This window comes from Vitis vinifera, chromosome 5, assembly GCF_030704535.1.
Source record: "Vitis vinifera cultivar Pinot Noir 40024 chromosome 5, ASM3070453v1".
NCBI classification, from domain to species: Eukaryota; Viridiplantae; Streptophyta; class Magnoliopsida; order Vitales; family Vitaceae; genus Vitis; species Vitis vinifera.
In genome coordinates, this window is record NC_081809.1 from 19,676,159 (window position 1) to 19,695,695 (window position 19,537).

Genomic DNA, 19,537 nt, shown 5'->3' on the forward strand with positions numbered 1-19,537 from the left:
TGGCTCTGAACGCCAAAATTGAGAACGATGATGGCTTTGAATGCCAAAACTGAGAACGATGATGGCTCTGAACGCCAAACTGAGAAGTGATAATGGCTCTGAACGCCGAAATTGAAGATGCGATGAGGATGGCTCTAAACACCGATACTGAGAAGTGATAATGATGGCTCTGAATGTCGAACGAATATGTGATGATGGCTCTGAATGCCAAAACCGGGAATGCAACCATGAACGTCAAACTAGGAAGTGGTGATGGCTTTGAACGCCGAAACCGGGAATGCGATAGTGATGGCTCTGAACGCCAAAACTGAAAATATGATGAGGATGGCTCTGAATGCCGAACTGAAAGTGTGGCATGGTGACTCCGAATGTCGTAAACCGTGAATGAATGGTGGCTCTGAATGTCGAATGAAACAAAACATGACTGAACGCCGAACGAAGATGTAATGGCTCCGAATGCCATGAAGAAATAAAAACACGACTCTGAATGTCGAAACGAAGATGTAGCTCTGAACGCCAAAACGAAGGTAGGCAATGGCTCTGAACGCCATGTAGGAATGGAAACACGGCTCTGAACACTAAAATGAAGGTAGGCAATGGCTCTGAACGCCAAAACGAAGATGTGGCTCTGAACGCCAAACAGAAACAAAACACGGCTCTGAACGCCAAAACGAAAATAGGCAATGGCTCCGAACGCCATGTAGGAATGGAAACACGGCTCTGAACGCCGAAACTGAAAATGCGATGAGGATGGCTCTGAACACCGATACTGAGAAGTGATAATGATGGCTCTGAACGCCGAACGAAGATGTGAGGATGATTCTGAACGTCGAAACCGGGAATGCAACCATGAACGTCAAACTAGGAAGTGGTGATGGCTCCGAACGCCGAAACCGGGAATGCGATAGTGATGGCTTTGAACGCCAAACCAAAAGAAACATCGATGAATGCCAATTTGAAACAAAAGCTCTGCATGCCCAACTAAACTGGTAACTAGGAATGTCATGCTGAGAAAGACGACTCTGAACATTGTAAACGAGAAGACACGGTGGCTCTGAACGCCAAGCTGGAAATGGATAATGACTCTGAACACCAAAATTGGAGAGATGGCTCTGAATGCCTAACGAGGGTGAACTACGGCTCTGAACGCCAAATGAAAAACTAACAATGGCTCTGAACGCCGAAACTGAGAAACGATGGTGGCTCTGAACGCCAAAATTGGAGAAGTTGCTCTAAACGCCGATACTGAGAGTGTGACATGATGACTCTGAATGACGTAAACAGTGGATGAATGGTGGCTCTAAACGCCAAACTGCAAGGAAACGATGAGGGGGAAATACGCCCTAGTGTAGCACGCTGCCACAACCCCTAATCCCTTGGAAGGGTCCGAAAGTGACTCCATGAGTCCCGAAAGATGCTCTGCCAACGAGTCGGAATGATCAGGTTGATGGTGAAATGTAGTCTCATGACGCGCCCGACGAAATCACGAAGTCTGTCAGAGTGTCGCAACAAGCCGAACTCCTCTAACTCATAATACTCTGCCAGAAGAATCTATCGTCATCCCGAACGGATAATCCGATAGAGTCTCAAGGAGTAGTCTGGTAAGAGACATATCATGGTCCCAACATAACAATCTACTGAATAGTCCTAGCTAGTGGGATGATCAAAACTCGAACATCGTGCTCCACTGAAAGCTCATCTAGATGAAAAAAAGCACAGGAATAGTGACCAGAGAAGCAAATGCAATATCTCTCGACCAAGTAATGAAAACTGTAACAGATCTGTGAGAGAATGATCATCTCCATAGCGGTACAGGAGGGAAATATGCCCCAGTATGGCATCAAACATATGACTGGTCAGAAATCGGGAGACATGAAATCATTTATCATCGAGCATGTGACCTTCGTGAAGATTCGTAAATCTCACCCGATACGGGAATATGCCCCAGTATGGCATCGGATGTGGGACGGGTCAAAAGAAAAAGTGACATGAAATCATCTATCGTCGAGCACGTGACCTCCGTGAAGATCTGTAAATCTCATCCGAAACGGAAATATGCCCCAGTATGGCATCGGATGTGTGATAGGTCAAAAGAACAAGTGTCATGAAATCATCTATCGTCGAGCATGTGACCTCCGTGAAGATCCGTAAATCTCATCCAAAACGGAAGTATGCCCCAGTATGGCATCAGGTACACGATAGGTCAAAAGAACAAGTGTCACAAAATCATCTATCGTCGAGCATGTGACCTCCGTGAAGATCTGTAAATCTCATCCGAAACGAAAGTATGCCCCAGTATGGCATCAGGTGCACGACAGGCCCAAAGAAAAAATGACATGAAATCGTCTATCACCGCACATGTAATCCTGGTCATCCGAATCTAGAACTGAATCATGCCCATAGGTCCAAGATGCACCTCCCGGATGGAGAAGCATAATGGCATCTAAATGCCGAGAAGTGTAGGCCTAGCTAGATGGCTCTCGGGATGCTCCACTGAAGAATCATGATAAGGTAACGATCATGTCCACGTCTCAGTGAGCATCCAGTAAGTGATGAAGATCGTGCAAGTCCATGAGGGTCCATAAACCTCTAAGTGAAATGGGATATGCCCTAGTGTGGCACCAGAGGTATGATAGGTTAAAAATCAGGTGACACCAAATCAATCATCGTCAAACGCACAATCCCGGTAATCCGAACACAACTGAATCAGACCTACACATCAAAGGGGGGACTCTCAGAAGAAGAAGCATGATGATATCTAAATATCAACCAGATCTCAAGCATCTGTCCAAGTAGAGGCTGCCGAAGACGACATCTGATCCCATGGCCTTAGGGTGGTCTTAAGACACGGGACGTAACGTAGGCTAGGGTGATAGGGTGATAGAAATGAAGGAAAACTAGGCTCAAATACCCAACGATCAGAAACCCATGCCCTCATATGTGAAATGCAACATGTATAGTAAATCTAGTGAGCCGTGGACCTGAGGATGCCTAACGTGAATATGATGTCAATAACAAGACAATGAGGCAAATCAAACTAATAATGAGATATGTAAGAACGATGAAAGGGAAACGTCAAATCTGGAATAGGTCAGTGCAAGAAAAGAACAAGGGGGGGTGAAGCGAATGAGATGAATCACAAGCAATGACGAAGATGACAGTGAAACAATGGATATATGAAGAAAGGTGGTGATCGACTCAGATCAAACAATGAAGTGAAGTCACATCAATAATGAATGTAATGATAGAAAGGATAATGACTCGGAGTCCTTAGGAGAAGGTCACCATCTCACTCACAAAATATACAATAAAAATGAATACAAAGCATAGAGGGTCTTGGAAAGCTCACATACGAACTCCCATCAATAAACATACTCAATAAACACGACCCCCAGATATCGATATACATACTCAATGATCGAGAATACTATGCACATACGCACGTGTTTTTTTTTTTTTTTTTTACATATATACAAATACACACACCCTGAACATGAACAAATGAACCCCAAGGATGATGTCGATAACGGATGGACACCATCTCAAGTGCTAAGGCAACCAAAACTCTCTCTAACGAGATGACCTTCTCAAACTAAGGATCTCTAAACCAATGTCCTCGAGATAGATGGTGGAAATGATGTGACTATCCTCCATGTGATGAACTGAGGAGGATCACCACTCAGGGTGGAGAGAATATGAAACAAACAGGTGGTAGATAGGATAAAGAAGAAGAGACGAGGGACACAACCAACTAGATGGGATGAAAATGTAGGGGTGCAGTGATAGGAAAAGACAATGAGAAAAACGTGCCCCTAGGTCCAAGGCTCACGAAACTCCCAAACATTGCATGCATACACTAAAGGGCCCCTGTCCCGGTATGAAAATGTGAGCAAGGCGATAAGAAAGAAAGGTTATAATGCGCATGGGAGGCTCAATGGACTAGCAACGAACTGTGTATCAAAAGGGAATAACAAGGTATATGGCTAACCGAAATGATGGCCACCCATCTTACGACCACGGTCTCAAACGTAGTACTTCTTTAGTTGATCCACATTGGTCAGCTCCGAGAATCGATTTCCATCTAAATCCATCAACCATGCGGCGCCCTCTGGGGTCAACTCCCTGATGAAATAAGGTCCGCTCCAGTTGGGTCTGAACTTCCCTCTAAGATCTCTGATCAATCCCCTAATGACTTTCAGAACCAAGTCATCTACATGTAGTGGTCTAGGTTTGACCCGCTTTTTGAAAGCGCGGGCCATCTTTCTCTGATATGCGTGAACATGGTTTGCTGCTCTCAATCTCCTCTCATCTAGGAGATTGAGCTGATCAAATCGATCCTGAGCCCAATCTGCCTCAGGAATCTGCTGTTCTAGTGCTACTCTCAATGAACCCATCTCAATCTCAACTGGTAGCACTGTCTCCATACCATACACCAATGAATAGGGTGTGGCCCTTGTAGAGGTGCGGAAAGAAGTCCTGTAAGCCCACAATGCGAAAGAAAGCTTCTCTGACCAATCCCGAGAAGTCTCAACCATCCTTCGCAAAATCCTCTTGATATTCTTGTTCGCGGCCTCTACTGCCTCATTCGTCTACGACCTGTATGCAGACGATCTATGGTGCCAGATGCCATATTTCTGCACTAAGGTGTCAACCTCTGCTCTAAAATGTACTCCTCTATCTGAAATAAGCTCGTGAGGGACTCCGTAGCAACATATAATATGTGATCTGATGAAACTGGCAACTCCAGTTGATGTCAATCTCGCATATGAGGTGGTCTCCACCCACTTGGTGAAGTAATCAATAGCGACAAGGATAAACTCATGGCCACTGGAAGATTTCAATGAAATCTTCCCGATGATGTCGATGCCCCACACTGAGAACGGCCATGGTGAGGTCAATGCATGTAACTCTGAGGGCGACACGTGAATGAGATCTCCATGTATCTGACACTCGGGACATCTCTGAACGAACTGGCAGCAATCCGTCTCCATGGTAAGCCAGAAGTATCCGGTCCTCATAATCTTATGAGCCAACATATGTCCTCCCATATGTGGTCCGTAGACTCCCGCATGAACCTCTCTCATCACTCGATCTGCAGAGGTACGATCCAAGCATAATAGTAGCATCCCATCAGGTGATTGTCTGTACAGTGTCTCGCCACAAATCACGAATCGAATAGCCAACTGTCTCAATGCCCTCTTATCCTTGGTCGTGGCAGCCTCAGGATATACACCAAGTCTCAGAAAATGATATATGTCGTGATACCATGGCAAACCATCATCTGGCTCCGTATCATCAATCAAACAACAGTAAGCATGAGCAGATCTCGACTCGATCAATAAAGGACGAATAGTGGCATCAGTAGGAATATCGATCATGGAAGCTAGAGTAGCAAAGGCATTAGCAAACTGGTTATGCGCTCTAGGCAGATGCGTGTATCTCAAATCGTCAAATCTAGCGACTAGTAGCTCCAAATATGTGTGATAAGGCTTGAGCTTCGCATCTCTAGTCTTCCACTTGCCCTGAATCTATCTCAATACCAGATTGGAGTCACCAAACACCTCCATCTGTCCAATCCTGAGCTCAAGGGTTGTCTCTAATCCCAATATACATGCCTCATACTCAACAATGTTGTTCGTGGTCGGATGTCGATCTAAGAATGCCAAACAAATAGATCTAGGAATGTGATCACCATGAGGAGATATCAACAAGACGCCTATCTCATATCCGGAATGGTTGGCTGCACCATCGAAGTACATGCGCCAACCTGACAGACTAGTCACAACTGCGACATCCTCGTCTGGAAAATCATCGTCAATAGCTCTGCATCAACAACTAGTAATGAGGCTAAGTGATCTGCTACAATGCTCCCTCTGACGGACTTCTGAGTGATATAATGGATGTCAAACTCAGTCAGGAGTACCAACCATCTCATGAGGCGACCAACCAGAGCAGGTCTATCAAACAAATATCTCAGAGGGTCTAGACGGGATATCAAATGCACGGAATACTCGGTCATGTAATGTCTCAATCGGCGAGTGGCCCAAACCAATGCCAAGCAATAGCGCTCAATCATGACATATCTCGTCTCATAGTCTAGCATCCTCTTACTCAGATAGTAAATGGCTTAGTCTTTGCCCGAATCATCGAGCTGAGCTAACATGCATCCCAAAGCCACGTCTAAGACTGATAAGTATAGCATTAGAGGGTGGCTCAGTGTAGGAAGCACTAAGACTGAAGGCGACAACAAGTACTCCCTGATCCTCTCGAATGCACGCTGACACTGATCATCCCAAACAGTAGGTTGACTCTTCCTCAAGAGTCGAAAAATGGGCTCACAGATGTCTATCGATCTGGCAATGAATCTGCTGATGTGTTAAAGTCTGCCCAGAAAGCCTTTGACCTCTCTCTCTGTCCTCGGTGCAGGCATGTCAAGGATGGCTCTAATCTTGTCCGGATCTACCTCTATGCCTTGCTTACTGACCATATATCCCAAGAGTTTCCCATAAGTCACTCCAAAAGTGCAATTTTTGGGATTCAGTCTCAATCTGAACTGTCTGATCCCTCAAAGAATCTCTCTAGAGCTGCCACATGATATGATCTATCTCGGGATGTCACTATCATGTCATCTACATAAACCTCGACATCCCGATGCATCATGTCATGGAAGAGTGTGGTCGCTGCTCTCTGATAAGTGGCTCCTGCGTTCTTCAATCCAAATGGCATGACTCTATAGCAATAAGTGCCCCACTCGGTAATGAAGGACGTCTTCCCCATGTCCTCTGGAGCCATCAAGATCTGACTGTACCCGAAAAATCCATCCATAAAGGACAACATCGAGTGACCTGCTGTACTATCAACTAGCATGTCGATGTGCGGGAGAGGAAAATCATCCTTAGGACTGGCCTTGTTGAGATCTCGGAAATCAACACAGACTCTCACTTTGCCGTCCTTTTTGGGAACAGGGACGACATTGGCCAACCACTCCGGATACTCGACCACTGATAGAAATCTCACACTGAGCTGCTTTTGAATCTCCTCTTTCACCTGCAAGCTCCAATGAGGGTGCAATCATCTCAACTTCTGCTTAACCGATCTAGCATGGGGCAGAAGTGGCAAACGATGCTGGACGATGGATGGATCAAGGCCAGGCATGTCCTCATAGGACCATGCGAAAACATCCAAGTAGGATCTAAGCAGTTGGATGAGGATGTCCCTCTCATCAGCAGATAAATCTGACCCGATCTTCAACTCATTAAGCTCATCTGCGGTGCCGAAATCAACAATCTTTGTGTCTCCTACAGTAGGTGAAACCCTCTGATCAATGGGATCCGAATCGGAAACAGAAGATGAGTCATCGTCTGAATCATGTCGTGCAATCTCATCATCAATGTCAAATATCTGTGTTGTGGGTGAAGATGGGGTAGATAAATCAATATCATAAGAGACAGGCAAATACTCGAAAATGCTCAAATCCATAGATGAAAAGTCAGAAGCATAGTCATGACGGGAGACAAATCCCGATAAAACGTCAAATAAAAGAGGCGGGTCCACGAAGTCGGACGCTCCCTCGACAACGTCGACATGGCTACCAAACAAAATATCACCAGCTATGACGTCCTCAGTAGGCTCTGGAGCAAGGGCAGTCAGGCTCTCCTCGGCAAGCTTGATGGTGGATACCCCAAAAAGGTCAAATGGTGAGGCGAGCCCAGGCTGATCAGTCTCCTCAATATGGCTCAAGCTCAGCACAAGCATCTCATCTATATACTCATCGTGTGAGGCAGCTCTGTCTACTATGTCCCTGACCTCAGCAAATGTCCCATGCTCATCGATCTCATCTGGAAAATAGAGCGTCATGAGGCTCATGCGATCAAGAAACGCAGGGGCGGTCAATGTAGTTGTTGACGTGCCAGGGGTTACATCACTCAATTGTAACTGGCGGATGAGGCGCTGAAGCTCGGCCTCTTGGGTAGTACTAAGCCCTTCAATGACCCCGTCTGACTGGGTTAGTGGCTCTGATGCCCTCACGAAGTAATCTGATAAGCTCATGGTGTAAGGGCGAACAGGATAGTCAAAAGGCGTGCGAGTCAACCGAGCCCTCACTCGCTCCTTGCGCAATCACGCCATATATCTATAGTCAGCCTCGGTAGGGATGAACCCGAGTCCAAAAGGTACATCATGATCGGGAATGGTCATGAACTCGCTAGGCCCGTGCTGACGTCGACCCATACCCATGCCGGGCAGATAGGACATGCCTCTCATCATATCGAGCACCATTATGCTGCCATGCTGGTCAAATGACATAGCTACAAAGTCTCGGCAAAATTCCTCCATCTCAAGGGTCTGCACCTCATCAAAAGTGAACCCGGTCAACAGTAAATCGTCGTCGCTATGGCTGATCTGGAGCACTGGCTCAGCGGAAATGAACACGTCCCCTGCCGACTGTACGATGAAGACCTAACCCTCGTGAATGAACTTCACTTTCTGATGAAGTGAAAAAGGGATGGCTCTAGCTCGGTGAATCCACGGTCAGCCCAAAAACAGGTTAAAGGATGTGGGAATCCTCAAAACCTGAAACATAGTGACAAAAGTGGCTGGACCTATCAGCAGCTCAATCTCAAGGGTACCCATAACCTCCCTCTGAGTGATGTCATATGCTCGAACTGTCTGCGTGGAGGGACCAAAATCCGATGGTGCGTATCCAAGAGCAATGGCGGTGGCCAGAGGGCACACGTTCAAGGCCGAGCCATTGTCCAAAAAGACAGACGAGACTCGACGACCTGAACAACCCACAGATATGAAAAGGGGATGCGTGTGGTCTGAGCCCTCTGATGGCAAGTCATCATCGGAGAATACGATGCAAGTGGCTCTACCAGCCATCATCATGTGAATCAGTCCCTCATGGGTGGCCGTAGTATCGACTCTAATCTGGCTCAATGCTCGAGTCAGTGCATCTCAGTGAGTGCTGGAGGACGCTAATAGGCTCTAGATAGAAATACGAGCCTGAGTGCTCTACAACTGCCTCAAAATCTCATCATCCTCTGCTCTAACCTCCTCGGGAGCAGATGTACCCTCAACTGGCCTAGCTGCCGTGGGAGGTGGCTATCGCATCACTCTACCTCCTCGGAGAATAGACTGAATGTCTGGAGTCTGAGAATCATCAACGTGTGAAGCCTGAACCCCCTCAACATCTGGGATCAAGATGAATGGCACCTGGACGCTGTAATGTGGCAAAATCAATGGCTCAACAGTGGCAGTCTGCACCGATGCCGCCTCAGGAACTAATCGAAAAGGAATAGGCCTCCGAGGCCCTAGAGTCATCCCACTCATCTCATAAATCACGTCTGGCATGATGGGCTCCAGGTCTGAATTGTCCTCACTCAACATGTGGACGTGGTCGTCTATCTCATCGAAGTCCAAGAAATGAATACCAACGGCTGGTGGAGGGACTGCATGTGTGGTGTGGGTCGGTAACGGGTTTGTGGTCACACTTGGCTGACCCAAGTGCATCAAACCCTGATCGATCAAATCCTGAATGGCATGCCTCAAAGTGGTGCATCAATCGGTCTCATGTCCAGGCCCCTGATGGTATGCGTAGTGTAGATCCATCCTGAACTGGGGTGGAATCGGCTGAGGTAGCGGCCTGGGAGCTAGAGCAGTCAACAACCCTACCTCTGTGAGCTTCCAAAGAGCCTGGCTCAACGGCATGCCTATCTGGGAGAACTGTCTCTACGTCCTCAAAGCAAATGGAGCAAAAGTCTGCTAAGCTCTAGGCCTGGGGTAAGAAGTAGAGGGTCTCGCAGTGAACTGTGTGGCGTAGCATGGCTGTCCAGTGGCTATATAAGAAATAGGAGGTCTCTCGATGCTCTGAGTAGCATAATAAGGCAAAGCCAATGGCTGAGGCTGATAAGTCTTATCAAAAGTCGGGCGAGGTGCCCGTGGCCTGAACTGCTGAGGCGTATAAGACGGATGAGCCTCGAGAAACTGTGGAACAGGCTGATGAATCCTGAGAGGCCTCTGATTGGAGGAACTGATGGCACTCACATCTGTCGATCTCTGTCCTCCAAAGGGTTTCTTCCCCTTAACATCACTAGGGGAAGAATCCGCCCATAAACCTCTCGAGATGTCGTCCTCGACATCGTATAAAGCCAAGACTAGAGACCCAAAATCTGCAAATGGTACCCCGACCACATGTCTGGCAATCCTTGGTTGTAGGCTCCTCAAAACCATCTGAATCTGATCTTTCTCTGATGGTCTATCCACTATCTCGGCTATCTTCCCGCGCCAGCGGGAGATGAATGAAGAAATAGACTCTTCTGCCCTCTGTCTCAGAGCCTCAAGCTCCCTCCTCGATACATCTACGACAATGTGAAACGAAAACTGTCGTAGGAACTCCTGGGCCAAGTCGTCCCATGTACGGCGTCGTGAGGACTCCAAAGACGCGAACCAGCGCTGAGCCGCCCCACTCAGAGATAGCGGGAAAAGAGTGATCATCTGAGCCTCGTCTAATCCATGAGCCCTCATCACTGTGCTGTATAATCGGAGGTGGATGCGTGGGCAACCAATGCCCGTGTACCTCTCAACATCTGGCATCCTGAACTTAGCCGGTAAACTGGCTACCGGCATACTCTCAAGATCATCCCAAACAGCGGAGCCATCAGATACCCTCATCTGTCTCATATACTGCTCAATACAGTCCATGCGCGTGTGTGCATCATCAACGACAATGGGTTGGGCGAATGCGGGCGGAGCAACCTCAGAATGACCATGCAATACATAGGGTGAAGCCTGATGCGCCGAAGGAATAGGTGGTGGCGGTGGAGGTGGCAACGAGTCATGCGGTGTCTCATCCTGAGCCATTGGTGGTCTACTCTACTGACCACTGATCTCCTGCCTGAGGCTAGCCAAAGCCTCCTGGATAGAAGCCATGGCGGCCGTAAACTGATCAACCGTGACAACCTGCTGATCCATATCTGACCTCTCTAAAAACCGAATCAATCTCCCCTCTACTCTGATCCAATGAGGTAAATCCAGACTGAGAACCAAGATCCGATCAAGAAAACATGAAGAGCGGAATAAGAACATGTCTTGGGGAGAGTATGAAAGAAATGATAATCTGAACAAAAACAAGCAGGGCATCCAAGTGAAGACGGACTGTCCGACCGTACTCAAACTCGTCCTGATCTCAGTGCACTCTCAACTGGAGACTAAAAAGAGGGAGTATCGGATCCCAACTGTGACTACAGAGGCTCTAAAGGCCCTCAGATGCACCCACGTGTAAGGAAGGAGTCCTAATCGAAGGATCTACGGCTCAACTTACAAGGTCAAGGTGGCTCTAAATGGATAAGGGTGGACTTTAAAAGATCCCTAGCAGAAGCGATCATACCCTCCGACGGTATGCAACCCTCTGCACGCCTCAAAAGAGACGGGGCGCTTCCATGCAAGGTGGTCATTACCTCCACACATGCACTACCTCGACATCCCAGGGGGGGTTTCCTATGGTGAAACTTCTCAAAACTCGCAACGCTCAATGGCTAACTAGAGTGCGCAGTGAATAATGTGGGTGCATCCGAAAACCCTAAGAAGCTAAAGCAGGAAGGGAAACACACTGGCCGCACAAATATCTATAAAATCTAGCTCGGGGCTATACAGGTCTTCGATGATCGGACTCCAATCGACACAAAAGTGTCGCTCTCCTTCAGAATGCTCCCAAACATCGATATAGCCCGTCGCCAGACCCTATTCCTAACCTCTATCTCGGTCAGAGTACAAGCACACACAAGGCCTCACACTTGCAGAAGTGAGAACCAGAATGAAGGGAATGACCGAGACTAGAGGGTCGAAGATAAGGGGATAGATGTGCTACCCACATAGACAAGTAGCATGCAATCACGCAAAAAGAAGGCAATCATGCAACATGCAATCAGGCAAAGCTCAGATATATCATCATGTACACACAAGATAAGCAAGAATACAACAATCAAGACTAATAGTGATACAAACATCATGCTCAAAGACGATCAAAATAGTATACAAGTCAGAGAATCAACATGTCAAGCTGAGTGATATACAGTGGTGAGTGTATGCATGTGAAGTGATCAGAACAATCATGCCAAAATCAGAATCAATACGCTAAGCAATGCAATAAGATTCAATCATCAATAATCTAGCATGTCAAAATCTCAAATGAATATGACATCTAAGCATGCATCAAGAAATCCTCAATGTGCAATCAAGATATGAGCATCCACTAATCATCCAATCGAATACCACGTTTGCTTCATTCTAAGTTCAAGCTTGACCCTCTAAATGATCCCCACTGGAGTCGCCATTTTGTGGACCCCGCATTTCGGCTCATGTGTTTCCCACTTGATGGCGAGCTCGATTTTTATTTGAAAAAATGATTTGTTGATTAAAAATGACTTGGAGTCGCCACTTATTTTTGTTTTATATTTAAAAGGGTAAACAAAATAAGAAAGAAAACTCTAAGTGTGACTCCTTGTTTTGGAAAATGTGGTTTGTGAAAAACCTGATCGGGCTCAAGGGTCAGGTTACTTATCGGGAAGGTACGGTACGGACCATAGCACCCCTCTAAGTCCCTAAAGTCGGGTCTCTACTAATACAATGAAACTGACGTAGCAATCAACGAGAAAGTCAATGGATACTCACCTAAATTATGCACAATATGGGAATCAAGACACACAATAGAGATTGACTAGAATGAGAGTGGATGCGTAGCTCGACCACGAGCCACAATGCACTATCAAGAAATGGGATTAGTGCACAATTAATGAATACAAAATATAGCTCATGCATATCGGAGTGCAAAACGAAGCTCAAGCAAAATACATTAAGCACGACAATTGACAGTCAAAAGGGGAGCAAACATAGGGCCCCCAACAAAGCCCAATTTATTATTCATGAGCTAATCTCACAAATCTCGTGTTTTAGAATTATGAAGAAATTATTATTGCTTATGTAAAATCTAGAAGATCATAAGATTATTTAGGAACTGAAATGAGATTAAAACTATTCGAGTGAAAACTGGATTCTTGGAGTTTATTTGAAAATTGGAGTATTTGGAATTAAATTTGAAAGATTAGAGCTCCGGTAATTAAATTGAAATTTGTTAAAGAAAATGAGAAGCGAACTCTAGGAAATTGAACTGTGAGAACATAGACTTTGAAAGTTGAATTTGTAATAATAATAATAATAAGAAATGAACTTTAAGAAATTGAACTGCGAGAATACAGATTTTGAAAGTTGAATTAATAATAATAATAATAATAAGATTTTGAAAGTTTGAATTAATAATAATAATAAGATTTTGAAAGTTTGAATTAATGATAATAATAAGATTTTGAAAGTTGAATTAATAATAATAATAATAATAATAATAATAATAATAATAAGATTTCGAAAGTTGAATTAATAATAAGAATAGTAATAATAATAATAAGATTTTGAAAGTTGAATTGATAATAATAATAATAATAATAGTAATAATAATAATAATAATAATAATAATAATAAGATTTGGAAAGTTGAATTAATAATAATAATAATAATGAGATTTTGAAAGGGCTTTGGGTTCCATCCCCATCATAGGCCCAAGTCCATTCATTAAAAGAGCTTTGGGCTCTATCTCCATCAAGCCCATGTCCTTTCATTAAAAGAGCCTTGGGCTCCATCTCCACCAAACCCACGTCCATTCATTAAAAAAACCTTGGGCTCCATCTCCATCAAGCCCATGTCCATTCATTAAAAGAAGCCTTGGGCTCCATCTCCATCAAGCCCACATCCATTCATTAAAAGAGCCTTGGGCTCCATCTCCATCAAGCCCATGTCCATTCATTAAAAGAAGCCTTGGGCTCCATCTCCATCAAGCCCACGTCCATTCATTGAAAGAGCCTTGGGCTCCATCTCCATCAAGCCCATGTCCTTTCATTAAAAGAGCCTTGGTTCCATCTCCATCAAGCCCATGTCCATCAGCATGGTCCCTTAAGCCTCAACACATGCAGAATAAACAACCCAGAAACCATTCTCTTGCACTCCAATGAGACCCGATAAAACATCTCCACGAAAACTCATTCTACACTACAGCCTATGGCAGCCTAAAAGGAGACGTTCAGCACACAAAAACCCAAGTCTGGAGAGAAAAATGGGTTGGCGAGCATGGAGGATTGCATGGGTACGAAGGCTAAGGTGGCCATGCATGGGGGAATATGCACCGAATAGTGAAAGAGAAGGGGTTTGGTGACGTTTTTAAGAAGAACTGGCGATGTGTATGGAACGTGGTGTAGAGAGAGAAAGCATGCAAATGAAAGATGAAATGGGTTTATGGGTATGAAGAGGCATGCGGGGTAGAGAGAGAAAGAGAGTATGCGAAGAGGGGTATAAGGGTAGAGAGAGATAGAACGTGTCGTGGGTGGCCAAGTGTATGGCACCCTGTTTGCATGGGAATGATGGAAACAGTGAAGATGAAGGATTCACATGCATGGTGAAAGTGATGACTACATGTAGTGAATGAAATGGAATGGAGAAAAATGGGCACAAACAGAGGATATTCACGAGCACCAAAGGCTTCAAACCCCTCAAATATTAAACCAATAAACATCAAAACAATGCAACCTAACAAACAGAGTAGGAATCACCAAGAATGAGATATAACGAATATGAAGAACGAAAGTACACAGGAAAACCATAATAACCATACCTGAAAATGATTTTCTCCAGCTAGGTCGGCGAGAAAAAAAGTCACCAAAAAATCTTTCCTCTTCCTCTCCCGTTTTCTCCCCTTGCCAGCCAATATCCACTCCCATGTTCCCCCCCATACCGCATGTCTGGAGCCCCAACCACCACTATGGTTGTAGTTAGTTGCTCCCCACACGTTTCATGCAGCTGATGTTTCCAGAAAACGGTCCCCGCACCAGCCTTTCTCGAGTTGACACGCATAAAACCTCATAAATGCTCCACCTGATAAGAAACGAGCTGCAACTAGATGGGGGTCTACAAAGCTCCATCAAACAAATCTTATTTAATTAGACTATTTATTGTATTCATATTTATTAAATGATAAAAAATTATAAATTCGTTTCCTCATAACTTTTATTAAATATTAAAAAATTAAAAAATTATATAGTATTAACATTATCACCTAACCGTCCAGGTCCCTTGCACCTGGAATCAACCTAGTATTCGGTAAAAGCCAAGGAAGAGGTCGGCAAATCAACAATTCCCAAAGCGAAAAGTGGGTTTTGATTCACTAGTTTGAAAATATATGAAAAAAAAAAACCCTAAATTTTTTAAATCAGTATTATCTTCATCCATTTAAAATTAATTCCAAATATAAGCACTTTTTGATGAGTCGTTCAATTATTCCCTAAAATGTCTCTTTAACTTATCATGTCATTAATATCAATTGACATCTAGACTGTTCTACGTAGATATTTTCCTTCATTTTAGATATTTATTATTATTATTATTATTATTATTATTATTATTATTATTATTATTATTATTATTATTATTATTATTATTATTATTATTATTTTATTTGAGTTTTTTTTTATCCAGAAACAAACACCTTGTAAGAAAAATTGAGACTTTTTCTTCATAAACAAACATCCCATAACAAAAATGAAAAAGTTTGAAGAGTGTGGAGATTAAAAGTAATGAAACCTTACTGGACTATAGATGAGTTTGAGTTTTACTATGAATAAGGTTTACGGTTTTTTCCACTATCTCTCTAGAATTTTTTTTCATTAACGTAAATTAAGGTTAATTTCAAATACTCTCGTTCTTTGGGACCTTTTTTTCTTTATTTATTTATTTATTTATTTTGGCTTCATCTTCGATTCAAGAGATAGAGATACAAATAAAAAGGTAATATATTGTTGTTTTTAATTTTTTTATGTAAAATTCTTAATGTGATTATTGGTAGCCAAGAAAATCTAAAAAGAAAAAAAAATTAAATCTTAGAATGCTCTGCAATATTCTTCTTTGTTTATAACCCTAATAATTTATTGTCACTCCGATAATTTGTGCAAGTTGTTTCTAGTTCTTATCTTGGATTTGCACTTTTTCTATACTAACATTTTCTCATGGTTAGTAAAAATTATAAACTACGTTATTGGGAGCCATCCTACATTTCCATAAAATTGAGGTAAGGTTTTGCCTCCACGCAACTCCAATTAATCATCCAGCATTTGTCAATTGGGATTGGAGTCACATGGATCATCGACGCCCTTTAACCACCTCAATTTTATGTTTGATTTTGATAAGCAAATGGGAGAAAAGGTGCATGAACATTCATATATGAAACAAGATTATATTCTGTCTTTTCTGGAATTGTTACTTATGATTCTACTAAATCAAATAAGTAAACATTAGGATATTTGCACTAGTTACAGTTTAGTGCATGAAATCCTTGTTTGACAGTCAACATTTGAAGTAATGGTTGGAAGAAAATAGATTTCTTAATTGGGCAACGCTTACATTCACCTATGTTTTACTTTGTGGGGCATCATTCTTGCAACCTTTTAGCATGAAAATCATTTAAATATTTAATTTTAGATTTATTGGGTTGGTTATATATATTTTATGGTAAAAGAAAATAATACTATCATTTGATAATCATGTTAGAAAGTCCAAACTTAATATATTGACTTAGTTATTGCCTTGATAAGAATCAAAATCTGAAACTTAAAGTTGGATGCATCAATGAATAGGTTATATTGTTGTTTTTGTCTAGCTTTTATATATATATGAAAGTTCTTGAATGTATTAATTGGTAACCACAAAAAACTTTAAAAAGAAAAAGAAAAGGACAAATTTTGAATTTTTGGTTCTTCTCTTATCAAGGAAAAAAAATGATAATCACAAAAAACTTTAAACATAAAAAGAAAAGGACAAATTTTAAATTTTTGGTTCTTCTCTTATCAAGGAAAAAAAATGATAATCACTTTCATTTAGTTATTAATAATTGTTCTAGGATTCATAGAGTTGAGATTTTCTCTAGTCTAAAATAATGAAGACTTTTAGGTTCCACATAAATATATAACAATAAATAGCAAAATTAGAACATGACAAATAAGTATAGTATATTATCTAATAAATCCTTTGTAGTTATCTTTGATTACAAAACTTCAAGATAATAATTGATTTTTCTTTTTTTTTTTTTGTCAAATGTTATCATTGTTGTTTTGTTCATTTATTTATTTCTTAAGCATGTCTATTATTCTTTTTTATTTTTCTATTGAAATGGTTACCCCCTTTAGAGTAATAAATGTGTGAAAAGAGAGAAAAAGAGAGTCCCTAATTTTTGTTATTAAAAAACTGTTAATAATACATATTGGATTTGGATATATATATATATATATACATGTTAGTGAGACCCATAATACAATAAGGAAAGAAAATGAAAAGTAAATAACTGAAATAACTGTACACTATCTAACACTCCCCCTCAAGTTGGAGCATATATGTTATATATATGCACCAAGCTTGTTACAAATGTATTTAATTCTAGGATCTCTGAGAGATTTAGTAAAAATATCTGTTAGTTGATTATTTGAATTGACAAAACTAGTCGTCACACATCCCGATGCGATCTTCTCTCTAATGAAGTGACAGTCAACTTCAATGTGTTTGGTCCTTTCATGGAAGACTGGATTGGATGCAATATGCAAAGCGGCTTGGTTGTCACAGATAAGCTTCATTTGTTCATCCTTTCCAAATCTTAACTCCCGAAGAAGATGTTTCAGCCATATGAGTTCACATGTTGCCAGAGCCATAGCTCAATACTCGGCTTCAGCACTAGATCTGGCCATTACATCTTGTTTCTTACTCTTCCAGGATATTAAGTTACCTCCAATAAAAACACAATACCCAAAAGTGGAACGTTTATCTATGGGTGAGCCAGCCTAATCTGCATCTGTGTAACCAACAACCTGGGTATGACCTCTATTCTCGTACTACACACGTTGGCTTGGTGTGCTTTTGATATATCGAAGAATGCGGATTACAACATCCCAATGGCTATCACATGGTGACTGTAGGAATTGACTAACAACACTTACAGGAAAAGAAATGTTTGGACGAGTAATGGTGGGGTAGTTCAATTTACCTACAAGTCGTCGATGTCTCCCAAGATCTCCTAAAGGCTCCCCCTATCCTGGTATAAGTTTGACATTTGGATCCATAGGAGTGCCTACCGGTTTACAATCTAACATACCGGTCTCTTCCAAGATGTCTAAAGCATACTTCCTTTGGGAAAGAACCACACCGGAACTAGATTAAGCTATCTAAATCCCTAAGAAATACTTGAGTTTCCCCAAGTCTTTAGTCTGAAAGTGGGTGAAAAGGTGTTCCTTTAGTTTCTGAATACCATTCTAATCATTGCCTGTAATGATGATGTCGTCCACATAAACTACCAGATAAATACACTACCCCGAAGAGTTATGATGATAGAAAATGGAATGGTCTGCTATACTGCGAAACATGCCAAACTCTTGAACAACAGAACTAAAACGGCTAAACCATGCTCGAGGAGATTGTTTCAAGCTATATAGAGAACGGCATAACCTGCACACTAAACTAAACTCCCCCTGAGCAACAAAACCAGGTGGTTGCTCCATATAAACTTCCTCAGCAAGATCCCCATGAAGGAAAACATTTTAATATCTAACTGATAAAGAGGCCAAGAACGTATAACAGCCATGGAGAGCAATAGACGAATATAAGCTATCTTGGCAACAGGAGAGAAAGTGTCACCATAATCAGAACCATAAACCTGAGTATAGCCTTTAGCAACTAAGTGGGCCTTAAGGCGATCAACCTGACCATCAGGGCTAACCTTAATTGTGTAGACCCAACAACAACCAACTGTTAATTTACCAGAGGGTAAAACAACAAGATCCCAAGTGTCATTAGAGTGTAAAGCAACCATTTCATCTACCATTGCCTGTCAGCAGCCTGGATGGGAAAGAGCCTTAGGGGTGCTCTTGGGAAGAGAAACATAAGATATAGCATAAACAAATGCAGAATAAGGTGAAGATAATTGATGGTAACTCAAAAAATTGCAAATGGGATGAGGATTACGAGTAGATCGATTACCTTTTCGAAGAGCAATGGGTAAGTCAGCAGAAGGAGGCAGAGTCGGGACAGGAAAAGCCGAAGGGATAGGAAGTGAGTTAGCAGGTACCTCGACCAAAGGAGGAACAACAACACGATGACGACAATGATAATCCTAAAGTGGGCGAGAAGGCACTGCATCAGGTGGGGAGATAATGGGAAGGGGTAAGACTTCAGAAATAGGAAGAGACTCAGAGGTGGAGAAGAATGGTGAGTCCTCAAAGAATGTGACATCATCGGAGAGAAAGTAACGACGAGTCTCAGAGGAATAACAACGATAACCCTTTTGAAATCTGGAGTATCCCAAGAAGATGCATTTTGTGGCTTTGGCAGAAAGTTTGTCCTGTCCAGGAGTGAGAATATGAACAAAACAAGTACAACCAAAAACACGAGGAGAAAGGAA